The sequence below is a fragment of the Zootoca vivipara genome, chromosome 5, assembly GCF_965207765.1.
Source record: "Zootoca vivipara chromosome 5, rZooViv2.hap1.1, whole genome shotgun sequence".
Classification (NCBI taxonomy): domain Eukaryota; kingdom Metazoa; phylum Chordata; class Lepidosauria; order Squamata; family Lacertidae; genus Zootoca; species Zootoca vivipara.
This window is the reverse complement of record NC_142588.1, coordinates 84,602,832-84,615,873: the sequence shown is the minus strand read 5'-3', so window position 1 is coordinate 84,615,873 and position 13,042 is coordinate 84,602,832. Positions and strand designations below refer to the sequence as shown.

Sequence of the window (13,042 nt, the reverse complement as noted above, 5' to 3'; positions counted from 1 at the left end):
GGAACTGGGTGGAGCAGCATCAAAAGTCGCTTCTGAGCAGTTCCAAAAAGGCCGCTGTGCCAGAATAAACCGGGGGGAAACAAAAAAAATCGGTTTTTTCAGCTAGGAACAGCTGGAAAAATGGGGATTTCCCGGGGAAAACTGGAGACTTGGCAGCTATGAGAATCTCCAGGATCTTTCTCAACACCTGGCAAACACCTGGGAATGAAGCTGGGATTTTCTGCATGGTGTGCATATGCTCTAACACTGTACTGTAGTCCTTCCCTCCATTCCAGATATTACATGTCCACTTATACCCCAGCTCCATTGAACTCTATTTCCACATAGGAAGAAGTGAAAGGAAGAGAAAGAAAGAATTTTTAAAAAAAATAGGTAAATGCAGAAAAAATAGATTTCATATTTCATAACAGGTAGGACAAGATAAAATGACTACAGATTACTCACCAAAGACATATTTGCACAATCCACTAATAGTTCTACATTATCATTAATTTTACTCTCAGACATTAAGATTTTCCACTAAAAGGGAAAAGCAGCAGTGCCCACTTAACACTACCGGTAGTTCCTGCTCTTGCCTTTGACTTCTATAACTACTGTAGTATAAATGAGAATATGTCGTTTTGAATCAAATTTCCCTTTTTAAAAACCGTTGACCTGCAAAGAATGGCAATAAAGACCCTTCTGGTGGATTTTTTTTTTTTTACCATGGAATGAACATTCCTTTCCATTTGATAATTGTAATAAAATACACTTCTTTTCAAAGTCCAATTTAAGATTTAATGATGCAGAGAAGGTTGGGGTGCTTAAAAGAAAGTGGAACAATAACACTAAAAACATTGCTGTAGCCTACAACAATATCACCTAAAAAAATATTTCTGGTCAATTAGCTTTGATTGTGTTAAACAATGACAAAACTACAGAAGTAATTAGAAATCACACACAGTGTTAGCAAGTCACTAAGTGGTGTTGATTAGTTAGCAGTAATTTAAGCTTCCACAAAGATTGTCATTTCTTTACATGTGTTTTAAAGCAAGAATCAAATTGGATTTAATATAGTTGTGTGTGTTTTTCCTCTTAATGTGGCTATAACCAAATGGTCTCCTGAGTTTTATCTCCTTTCATTGAATTTAACAGCTACTACAAAATACATGAAAAAACATTGCATATAGGAATCCTTTGCATGCAGGAATCTCCTACAGCCAGTCTATATGATGAACAAAACTGATATGTAGGGTGGTCCAAGCAGTCTATTTTCGGACTAGGCAATTTTTGCATGCCTGCTCATAGCTCATTTCCAACCTGTTATCATGCTGATCTGCCTACCTACCTACCTACACACACACACACACACTACACCAAGATTCACAATTAAATTTTTGAGTATATTTTCTCCAAAAGTGTTCTATCTCAAAATCTGTATTTTTGAATGGATGCTGAGATTCCGCCTCCAGCAAGAGTTGTGTTGCAACCAATGGAAAATTATAAAATTTGATGCACACATAGATTTTGCGGCTAAGGTGCAGATCACTTCATATCAAAAGTAGCAAATATTGAACCCCTTAAGCATCCCTTACTGACATGCTGATAATGGGACTTGAGTAAATTTTTTGCAGACTCACTCCAGAATTAACTCTATGTCATCTTCACAGCTCAGTGCCGAACCTAGTTTGTTTTTTACACTTACTTATCTGGTGACGGGAATTGGCATCATTACCTCGGCCCAGATGATTCGTTTTATTTTTATTCATAGGAGTATTTGCTCATTCAAAAAATTAATAATAATAGCATGGTGATGTGAAACACAAACATTAAAATGGATTTATACTGTGAAATCACAAAAGACAAAACAAATGATAGATGCAAAACCACACCAATGCTTTAAAATTGCTTGGCAAGGCAGAAATGTTTTCAACAGGTGGCAAAATATCAGAGTTATGGGTGCCTGATTTCAATAGGAACAGTGTCCTAAAGACCTTGATCTGCATAGATGCTAAACAAATCTGAAACAACTGTGGGACAGCCAGGTGGGCTTCTCCAGATGGTTTGAGTGATCTGGCTGGTGTATAAGGGGCATGTTGGTCCTATAGGTCAGTGGTCCTCAACATTGGGCCTCCAGATGTTTTTGGCCTACAACTCCCATGATCCCTAGCTAGTAGGACCAGTGGTCAGGGATGATGGGAATTGTAGTCTCAAAACATCTGGAGGCCCAAGGTTGAGGACCACTGCTATAGGTAACCTGGTCTTCAGCTGTTTAGGGTAGGCATCCCCAAACTTCGGCCCTCCAGATGATTTGGACTACAATTCCCATCTTCCCTGACCACTGGTCCTGTTAGCTAGGGATTATGGGAGTTGTAGGCCAAAACATCTGGAGGGCCGCAGTTTGGGGATGCATGATTTAGGGCTTTATTGACTAAGAGAGAATTCCTAAAGTACAATCTGCTGGAATGAGCAGTATAGATGTAGTGGATCTGTGTCTCAGGCCAATCGATTCCCTGCCCGGCCAGGCTCAGCCAGTGTTAAGTCCCCAGCCTTGGACCACCATAACTTGGTCATTCCAGGTGAGCCAGGGCTTAGTTAGCTGAGCCAAGGCTGCTGTAAGCCCCCCCCCCAACCCAAGAAAAGGCATTTTCGGGATAGGAGCATCTTAAGCTCATTCAACTCAGTCATGTGACCTGGAAACCTGGCACAAAACCCTATTTTAAATGCTTGTTTCCCCTCTACCAGGCTTGGGCAATGCAGTAGCAGCAGTAGCAACAGCCATCCCCTTGCTGAACAGGGTTTGGATCGGGTGTAACATTTGTTGTTGTTTAGTCGTTTAGTCGTGTCTGACTCTTCGTGACCCCATGGACCATAGCATGCCAGACACTCCTGTCTTCCACTGCCTCCCGCAGTTTGGTCAGATTCCAGTTAGTAGCTTCGAGAACACTGTCCAGCCATCTCTTCCTCTGTTGTCCCCTTTTCCTTGTGCCCTCAATCTTTCCCAACATCAGGGTCTTTTCCAGGGAGTCTTCTCTTCTCATGAGGTGGCCAAAGTATTGGAGCCTCAGCTTCAGGATCTGTCCTTCCAGTGAGCACCCAGGGTTGATTTCCTTCAGAATTGATAGGTTTGATCTTCTTGCAGTCCATGGGACTCTCAAGAGTCTCTTCCAGCACCATAATTCAAAAGCATCAATTCTTCGGCGATCAGCCTTCTTTATGGTCCAGCTCTCACTTCCATACATCACTACTGGGAAAACCATAGCTTTAACTATATGGACCTTTGTTGGCAAGGTGATGTCTCTGCTTTTTAAGATGCTGTCTAGGTTTTTCATTGCTTTTCTCCCAAGAAGCAGTCGTCTTTTAATTTCGTGACTGCTGTCACCATCTGCAGTGATCAAGGAGCCCAAGAAAGTAAAATCTCTCACTGCCTCCATTTCTTCCCCTTCTATTTGCCAGGAGGTGATGGGACCAGTGGCCATGATCTTGGTTTTTTTGATGTTGAGCTTCAGACCATATTTTGCGCTCTCCTCTTTCACCCTCATTAAAAGGTTCTTTAATTCCTCCTCACTTTCTGCCATCAAGGTTGTGTCATCTGCATATCTGAAGTTGTTGATATTAATTCCGGCAATCTTAATTCCGGTTTGGGATTCATCTAGTCCAGCCTTTCCGCATGATGAATTCTGCATATGAGTTAAATAAGCAGGGAGACAATATGCTGGCTTAATTTACACCAGCTTGCTTCATGCTGGCTTCTTGGGGGAACAGGATCGCTCCTTGAACTCAGCTCAGTAATGCACCGAAAGCCAATCAGAACTTTCAATGGTGCAATTTGCTGGTGTGGAGCTGTTCTGGCTAAAACCCAAACCTGCACTGGGTTTGTATTGCTGATTAAGGCTGTTGTGAGTGGCAACTAACTTGAAACATCAGTATTCTAACCAGGCCTGTGCAGAGAGGGTGAGGGGAGCTAGGTACTCTTGTCTCGGGCCTTGAAGGGCTAAATCGGCGGCGGGGGGGGAGCTGCCATGGGCCTGGCAGACTTATGTTGTTTTAGTTTATAACTTTATTCTAACAAGACTCCCACCCTGGGCATCAGACAAGCTCTGCATGGACCTGGTTCTATTTTTTTTTAAAAAAAATAATTTTTATTCGGTGTTTGTAAAGCACACACATACAAAAACAAAACAACAAAAACATAATTTTAATCTCAATTTCCTAATAATTGTCTTTTGGACTCCCCCCCTTTCTGATTTCCAATTTTATTCTCCTCTTTAACAATTTTCCTTTCTCCTAATTCTTTAATCGTTTTCATTTTACTACCCTTTATTTCAAAATCCTATACCCCTCCCAGACATCCCCCTGCCACCAGGGGAATCCAGAAAGGGGCAGAACAACAACAACAACAAAAATCCTTATTACAATCAATTGTTCGATTGTAATTCGATTGCGTGGACCTGGTTCTAAACATCCCAAAAGATACAGCACCGGTATGGTGCTATCACTCTGAAAATTGCAAAGAAAAGTACCTACCTTCTCACTGGATTTCAACCGCATTGACTAAAATAATAAAATGCAATCAATTCATCAAACCTGTTCAAACTATTCCATCCAAACATGCTGTCCAAAGACCTTGAAACCATCCAATTGAAACATGCAACTGAAAAACTGGGAAGAAAGTGTGTTCAGATCTCTGATCCCAGAAACTAGCCTATCCCCTGAAAATGAGCATCCTAAAAGGCAGGGAAGGGGTAATTTGGTGAACTTTCATACGCTGGGAGTTCCACAACATGGGCTAGGCAGGGGTCAGCAAACTTTTTCAGCAGGGGGGGCGGTCCACTGTCCCTCAGACTTTGTGGGGGGGGCAGACTATATTCTTTTTTGGGGGGTGAACGAATTCCTATGCCCCACAAATAACCCGGAGAGGCATTTTAAATAAAAGCACACATTCTACTCATGTAAAAACACGCTGATTCCCAGACCATCCACGGGGCAGATTTAGAAGGTGATTGGGCTGGATCCAGCCCCCGGGCCTTAGTTTGCCTACCCATGGGTTAGGGCAGGCATCCCCAAACTTCGGCCCTCCAGATGTTTTGGACTACAATTTCCATCATCCCTGGCCACTGGTCCTGTTAGCTAGGGATCATGGGAGTTGTAGGCCAAAACATCTGGAGGGCCGCAGTTTGGGGATGCCTGGGTTAGGGCAATGTACAAACTCTGCTATAGCAGGATGTAGAGGAGCAGTTTACAAACTGCATTAGACTCTAAGGAACATCTCTGTTCAGGATACATGGAAACAGTTACTGTCTCCACTGGCATTTGTCATGCAGTACATGGTGCTTCAGAGCAATGCAGGCAACAAAGAGCATCTGTTCTCTTGGGAAGGTAGCCATCTAAGAACAAGTCCAATGACGGGCTGAGATGGACCAAAAGCCAAGCTACATCAGCCAGTCTGAAATTTTGCAGCATGCTGCACACAGAGAAGGAATGTCTTGCATCATCAAGAAGGACAGAGAGACTTGCGGTTTCCCCTGTGTCTAAGACAACCACAATTGCCCCAAAGTGTCTGCACAATCTGCAGTATCTTGAAATCACACGGTTATGCCACATGGTTTAACATATACTTGGTACCAATTGCAATAAATCTTCCAATCTGAGACCAGTGTATAAACTAATGTCTTGTTCAAAAGGGGCTTCCCATCAGCCTGGGCTCATTCTTATATCAAGGGTTTCTTGGGGTCATTTTGGTGGTGGTGGTGGGGTATCTCCACAAGCTAGTTGTAGAACACAATGCCTCTGAACATACAGAGAGTGCATTTGCCTCACTAAAAAGGCGCCATAAACATCTGTGTGGGGTGTTCAGACCTTCTGTATTGAAGAGCATAGATTCAGAACTTTTGAACCAAGGATCACCAAATATCATCAGAGCTTAGCTTTCTGCCTTATAAGTTTCCACCCCACAATATGAGAAGTAATAAATGTCTCTAAAATTCATTGTCAATTGTTGTTGTTGTTGTTGTTGTTGTTGTTGTTGTTGTTGTTATTGTTATCATATAATTTATTATTATTATTATTCAAGCAACTCTCCAAGGGACTGACAAAATTTTAAAAGCATAAAGCATGACATAAAATCAGAAAAAGACAGCACATTTCAATAAAAGCCACACAATAACATATAAAACAAACCCAATCAAACAGCAGGTGACTCTCAACTTACACAGAGGCTACATCCGGGGATAATGTGTGAAACCAAAATCACATAAAATCAAAACTAATTCAGTTCAATGGTGGGTAGCATAGCCAATATCTTTACAGTCATACCTCAGTTTACAACCACCTCGGTTTACAAACACGGTGGACCCATCTGGAACAGATTAATTCACTTTCCATTACTTTCAATGGGAAAGTTCGCTTCAGGTTAAGTATGCTTCAGTTTAAGTACAGACTTCCAGAACCAATTACACTCATACTTTGGGTTAAGTACGCTTCAGGTTGAGTATTCCACGGACCCGTCTGGAACAGATTAATCTACTTGCCATTATTTTCAATGGGAAAGTTTGCTTCAGGTTACGTACGCTTCAGTTTAAGTACAGACTTCCGGAACCAATTGTGGTTGTAAACCGAGGTACCACTGTATTCCTGGATGCCAAGCCCCTTTCCACCCCCCTTTAATTCCCCCCCCCCAAGCGCATAAAGCTGAATGGAAATGAGTTAAATAGACATAAGTTGCATCAAAATCCAGCAAAGCAAATAAACATAAATGCCTGGGAGAAGAGATAAGATCTTACCTAAAGAGGTTAATGGGGGTGCCATGTTTCTCATTATGCAAGAGTGTTCCACATCAAGCATGGCCCATGTTTAGCACAGGATTCAAGTAGGAGTGAGCCCCAACATACCACTTATATAATGAGCCTTAGCTCCACCATTACCTTACTTAGAGGCCTCTTCTGCAAAGCACTAGTTCAGGCCAATCCATGTCCTCCAAGTATCTCAAGGATAAGCAGCATTGTCTGTGAATGAGATGATAGGGGAAGTGAGTGTTGTGCTGACTTCTTGAGGAATTTGACCTTGGCTCTTTCAACAAGCCTTCAAAAGAGACTTTTTTATCCCTAAGTGGGGGCTCCTATATGGATTTATTTGCAATTCTTTTATACATACAATCGTTGTTATTTTTTTAAGCATGAAGTTTTTTTTTGAAAGTGCTTTTCTATTTGCAAATGTTTTAACTGTTTTTTGCATATGTAGTTAACCTGAGAAGGATCAACCTGCCAGCAGCAGGGACATGCTATTGCCAAAATGCCAGGCGACACTCACCGCAGGGCCTGCAGCGTGTCTCTCCTGGGAAAGACGCGGAGGCTTAGGCATGCGCAGAGTCCACCCGCTGCCTCCCTCCGAGCTATATGGCAACTGAGTGGGAGGAGGCAGGCAGACTCTAGAAGCCCCGCCATGCACCCTGCCCCTATGGGCGGCTTGCCCCGCCCTCACCCCGCCCCAAAGGGTGGTTCACCCTGCCCTCGCGCCCCAGGCATCCAAGCGGCTTCCTGAGCCACTGGCTAGTGCTAGGTGCCATTGTTGATGGTGACAAAGGCACAGTGCAAGTTGCAATGCATGGGAGATGGCTAACTAAACCTAAAAGGGATGCAGCACAAACCTAATTTAGTTCATATTTAAATGTAAATGTATCTAATTCAGACATTCCGAAACATGATGGGAAATGAAGCATGGCCGTCCTTTGCACCTCTCTGAATTTTGTCATGCAGTTTTGTACACATTTTGTAATGCATGGAAAAAAATGAACATACTAATGGAAGCTGTGCAAATACTTCCTTCTTGGGGAGGAAGGCTGGGGTATAAATTCAATAATGAAATAGTAATGAATAACAAATTCATACGGCAAAACTGCATTGGGAGAAATTTGCACTACAATTCTGAAAATTGCGAAGTGATTGAAATTGTGAAGGACCAAAGGGAGGAAAAAGTAAGAAACCAAGAGAAACTGGAATTTGACAGATTTGCCAATCCCTACAAGCCAATGGGGGGTGCGGGTTGTGCTGTGGTTTAAACCACTGTGACTGCTTGGGCTTGCCAATCGGAAGGTCGGCAGTTCACATCCCCGCAATGGGGTGAGCTCCCATTGCTCTTTCCCAGCTCCTGCCAACCTAGTAGTTCGAAAGCATGCCCCCAAAGTGCAAGTAGATAAACAGGTATCGCTCCGATGGGAAGGTAAACGGAATTTCCGTGCACTGCTGGTTACGCCAGGAGTGGCTTAGTCATGCTTGCCACATGACCCACACTGCCACGCAAAAAACTGTTTGCGGAAGCGGAAAAATGCCGTCTCCCTTGGCCTGTAAAGTGAGATGAGCACCGCAACCCCAGAGTCGTTCGCAGCTGGACTTAACTGTCAAGGGTCCTTTACCTTTCTTTACCTTTACAAGCCAATGGACATGATAAGCTAACACGTAGCATTGGTAGGTCCTCTCCAAGCATGGTGCCTGAAGCCCTTCACTGTATCATCCTTGTTGTGTCAAGCAGTGCCTTCCAGACTGTATGGGCAATTTATCCAGAAGATATTTGTATTTCGAGGAGATAGTGTTCTAACATGGTTTCCTGGCTTTCCTGCCTCTGTTTGCTTCCCCATCTCTGTCTCTTTTTAAGTTCTTTGATGGCTGAAGAGCAGCCTTTAATGCCTCTAATCAGCTGGAAGGAAGTGATATTGCTGGGCACCTTCTTTTGATGTTGGACATTGTTTGAAGAAAGGGAAGCATTGGGAAAGGTGGCTTATCTGTATGTAGCTAGTAGCATGTAGGCAGTCAGGCAAACTGTGAGGGACAGGGGATATCGCGAAGTCCCTCCCCTCCTGAGTTCAAGCCCGTCCCCGAGCAAAGGGGAAAGCAGGGAGAGTTCCGATTCCAGTGGGGAAGCAGGAAGTCGTGTCCGAGGCTCAGGCAAGGTAGAGGAGCCAGGGTCCCAGGTGGGACAGGAAGGGGCAAGTAAGGGGGGAAGACCCATCCCCCCAACTCCAGAATTACGCAGGAAGAGGAGGGGCAAGAGGATGGGTCTGCCAAAGCTTTTGTGTTGGAGAAAGACGCGCCAAAAGCCATTAGGAGGTTCTGAAACCGACTGACAACATCGCTCCGTGTAAATAGCAATGACTTGAGCACTGTAAATACGCAGCACCAATAAAAGAATAAAATGCAGAGCTGCGTAGCGTCGTTACTCTGAAGTAGTCCACTCCGGCCACTGTGACAGCAACCTCCTAATCATTTTTGGGCTACTTTGGAGTTGCCGGGATGAGCGTGTCAGAGGCGGAGAAGTGGCGGCAGATCGCTGAGCAAGCCCAGCTAGAACTGCAACAGCTGTCGCTGCAGGCGCAGGGAGAATTGAAGGCAGCTAAAGAGGAGACTAAGAAGGTCCAGGACGACCGGCTACAACTTGCGGAACAGGTGAGAGAGCTCCAGGAAAAAGAGCAGCATTTAAGGGCGGTGGCGGTAGACCTCCAAAACAAGCTGGATGCAGAGAAAAACGAGGCGGGAGGGGCACCCCAAGTCCAAGTGCTGCCAGGAAGGAGAGCCGGGACCCTAGTAAGCAAGTTCAATGGAGACCCGAAGGAGTTTCAGGGCTTTGAGACTGAGATTGTGTATGCTCTTGAGCTGCACCACGATGAGTTCCCTGATGATGAGCACAGAGTAGCGTTTATTGTGGAGCACCTTACAGGGGCGGCCAGGGAGTGGCTAAGACCGTTAATTGCAACAAGGAATCCTTGCATGAAGAATGTCAAACTATTTCTAGAAGGTTTGAAAACGATGTATTCGTCCGATAGTCATATGGACCAGACTAAGGAGGAACTTCATAATTTACGCCAAGGAAATATGACAGTTCGCGCGTATTGGGCGAAATTCACCATGCTGGTGCACAGATTGGGGTGGGATCTGGAGTCTGCCCCAATGCAAGCGGCGTTTTACTTGGGGTTGCATGAGGAGGTGAAGGATGAGCTCTCGAGAGGTCCAAAGCCCAGTAATATGGATCAACTGAGCAAAGCGGCTCTGGCGGTGGGGGTGAGGCAGGAATCCAGATGGAGCGACAAGCAAGCAACGCGCGCAAAGCGGGCTTGGTTCCCACGGTCGCAGGAGAAGCCACTCCCTCAACAACCCTTTCAAGCCACGCCTGGGGCCAGTCAGGACCAGGAACCCATGCAGATTGATAGCGCGCGCGCGCGGGCTTTTCAAACCCCAGCGGCGCCAAGACGCAAGGAGGGAAGGGGTGGGAATTGCTTTCTCTGCAACTCCCCCCAGCATCTCGTCAGAGACTGCCCACATCGCAGGGAGTGGCAAGGAAAGGCGGGAACGGTTGTGCCCTCCCCCACTGACGCAGCACCACAGCAGGGAAACGGGAAAGCCTGGCTGCAGGAGACAAGGGGCGGCAGCCAGGCACAGTCAGCAGACAACAGCCCCAGCCCACCCACCCGCACAGAGAGGAGCAGAGCCAGCCCACCCCTCCCAGAGCAGGAGTGGTTCTAGAAGTGACGCTCACGCTCCCAAATGGCTATCCATTGACGGTCCTCGCCCTAATTGACAGTGGTGCCTCAGCCAACTTCTTCTCGAGAAACTTTGCAGAAGAGCACCAGATCCAGCTTCTGCAGCTGGATTTTCCTCTGCACGTGGCAACCATTGACGGCAGAGAGCTGCTGGGAGGGGCCATCACTCATCAAACCCCCCCCATGAGAATGACGGTTGGAAGGCACTCAGAGACACTGGCATTCAACGTCACCACCATCTCAGACCCCCCAATCGTTTTGGGCATGAGCTGGCTGGCGCGCCACGACCCCTCCATAAGTTGGCATCAGAGATGCATCACTTTTGGATCGGACTTTTGCCTGGAACATTGCATGCAGCACCAACCAGGGGAGGGGCCTCCGATAGCCACGGTGGCCACCATGCACGTCAAAGGGGGTGAGGCGATACCCAAACCATACTGGGACCTGCAGGAGGTCTTCAGTGAAGCGGAGTCCGACCACCTGCCCCCACACAGGCCTTTTGACTGCCAGATCAACCTGGTGCCTGGGGCAACTATACCCCCAGCCAAGCTGTACGCCATGTCAGACCAGGAACTGGAGGATCTGCGCGCTTTTATCGACAAGAACCTCAAGCGGGGGTTCATCAGAGAAAGCAAGGCAGCAGGGGGCAGCCCGGTCTTCTGGGTGGACAAGAAAGACACGCAACAGCGCCGTCTTGTGGTGGATTTTAGACGGCTGAATTCGGTGACAGAGCCAGTGGCTTTCCCCATGCCCAGAGTGGATGATCTCCTGACAGCGGCACGCAGAGGCAAGATTTTCACCAAGCTAGACCTGAGGGGGGCGTACAACTTGATCAGGATCCGGGAAGGCGATGAGTGGAAAACCACGATGTTCACGCCTCTGGGCTCTTTTGAATATCTGGTGATGCCCTTCGGGTTGCAAGGGGGCTCAGCATGCTTCCAGGCCTTCATGCACCACGTCCTGGGGTCCCTACTCTTCAGGAAATGCTTGGTCTTTCTGGATGACATCCTTATTTACTCCAACGACCCAGTGCAGCACGTGAAGGACGTCAGGGAGGTGTTACAGCGCCTGAAGGAGAACCACCTGTATGTGAAGCTGGAGAAGTGCAAGTTTCACACCAAGGAGGTGGACTTCCTGGGCTACAAGCTGTCAGACAAGGGGCTGGCAATGGACAAGGACAAGGTGCAGACCATCCTGGACTGGCACAGCCCCAGGACGCGCAAAGATGCCCAACGCCTACTAGGCTTTGCCAACTTCTACAGGAAGTTCATCAAGAACTTCTCTCGAGTTACGGCTCCCATCACTGACTGCCTGAGAGGCAAGCAGAAGTTCAGGTGGACACCAGAGGCGCAAGCAGCGTTCGAAAGCCTCAAGAGGGTGTTCGCCTCAGACCAGAACCTGTTCCACGTGGTTCAGGACGCGCCCCTACGCATTGAAACAGATGCTTCTGATAAGGCTGTGGGCGCCATTTTGTTGCAACTGGACGCCAACAGAGAGTGGAGACCCTGTGCCTTCTTCTCCAGGAAGTTGACCCAGCCCGAGCGAAACTACACAGTTTTTGATCGGGAACTTCTTGCGATCCACGCGGCGTTCCAGCACTGGAGACACTTCCTGGTGGGCGCCAAGCACCCCATCCAGGTGTGCACAGACCACAAGAACCTGGAGTTCTGGAGAACTGCCAGGGTGCTCAACCAGCGGCAGATACGGTGGGCGGAGTTCTTCTCGAACTTCAACTTCTCCATACACTACATCCCAGGAGAGCAGAATGTCAGGGCGGATGCCCTCTCCCGCAAGCCAGAGTACATGGAGGAGGAGGCGCCACCAGCCCCAAGGCACATTTTCCCCCCGTCGGCATGGTCCTGCGGAGCAGCAGTGGTGAGCGAGGCAGAACGCACAGCACTGACGGCAGCGGATGAATTTGCCAACCGCATCTTCAGAGAACTGAGAGGGGGGAGGGAGCAGGCAAAAGACTTTGCAGAACGCAGAGGGCTGCTTTTCTACAAGGGTGCGCTGTACCTACCCACCACCCAGCTTCGACGTACGGTCCTCAAGCAGATGCACGACAACCCTACAGCGGGGCATTTTGGAAGGGACAAGACCACTCACCTAGTCATGAGACACTTCTGGTGGCCAGGGGTGAGGGAAGATGTTCGAGACTATGTAAGGGGCTGTACCACCTGCCAGCGGGCGAAGGTGGTCAGAGCAGCGCCACCAGGGTTGCTGGAGCCCTTAGCCACACCACACAGGCCGTGGGAAGTGGTGTCCATGGACTTCATCACAGATCTGCCTTCGTCCAGGGGTAAGACTGCAGTGTTGGTGGTGGTGGACCTCATGTCCAAAATGTGTCACTTTATACCGTGTGCCAGGGCAGTCTCGGCAGAAGAGACAGCCAAACTGTTTGTTGATCACATTTTCAGACTGCATGGATTACCTTTAAGGGTTATTTCGGATCGTGGCCGCCAATTTGTTTCCAGGTTCTGGCGGCGGCTCATGAACCTCCTGCAGGTGGAGGTCAGCTTGTCGACGGCTAGACAC

At 47.3% G+C, this 13,042-nt stretch overlaps 1 protein-coding gene across 2 annotated transcripts in view; it reads right to left on the bottom strand.

The window, feature by feature from the left end:
* NAALADL2 (N-acetylated alpha-linked acidic dipeptidase like 2) overlaps positions 1–13,042 on the bottom strand; it is a 784,863-nt gene that overhangs the window by 601,285 nt on the left and 170,536 nt on the right. For both annotated transcript variants that reach the window (XM_035134128.3, XM_035134127.3), the window contains one exon: positions 6,903–6,983. The gene's annotated coding sequence lies outside the window, so the exon portion shown is untranslated. The remainder of the gene's footprint in view (positions 1–6,902; positions 6,984–13,042) is intronic.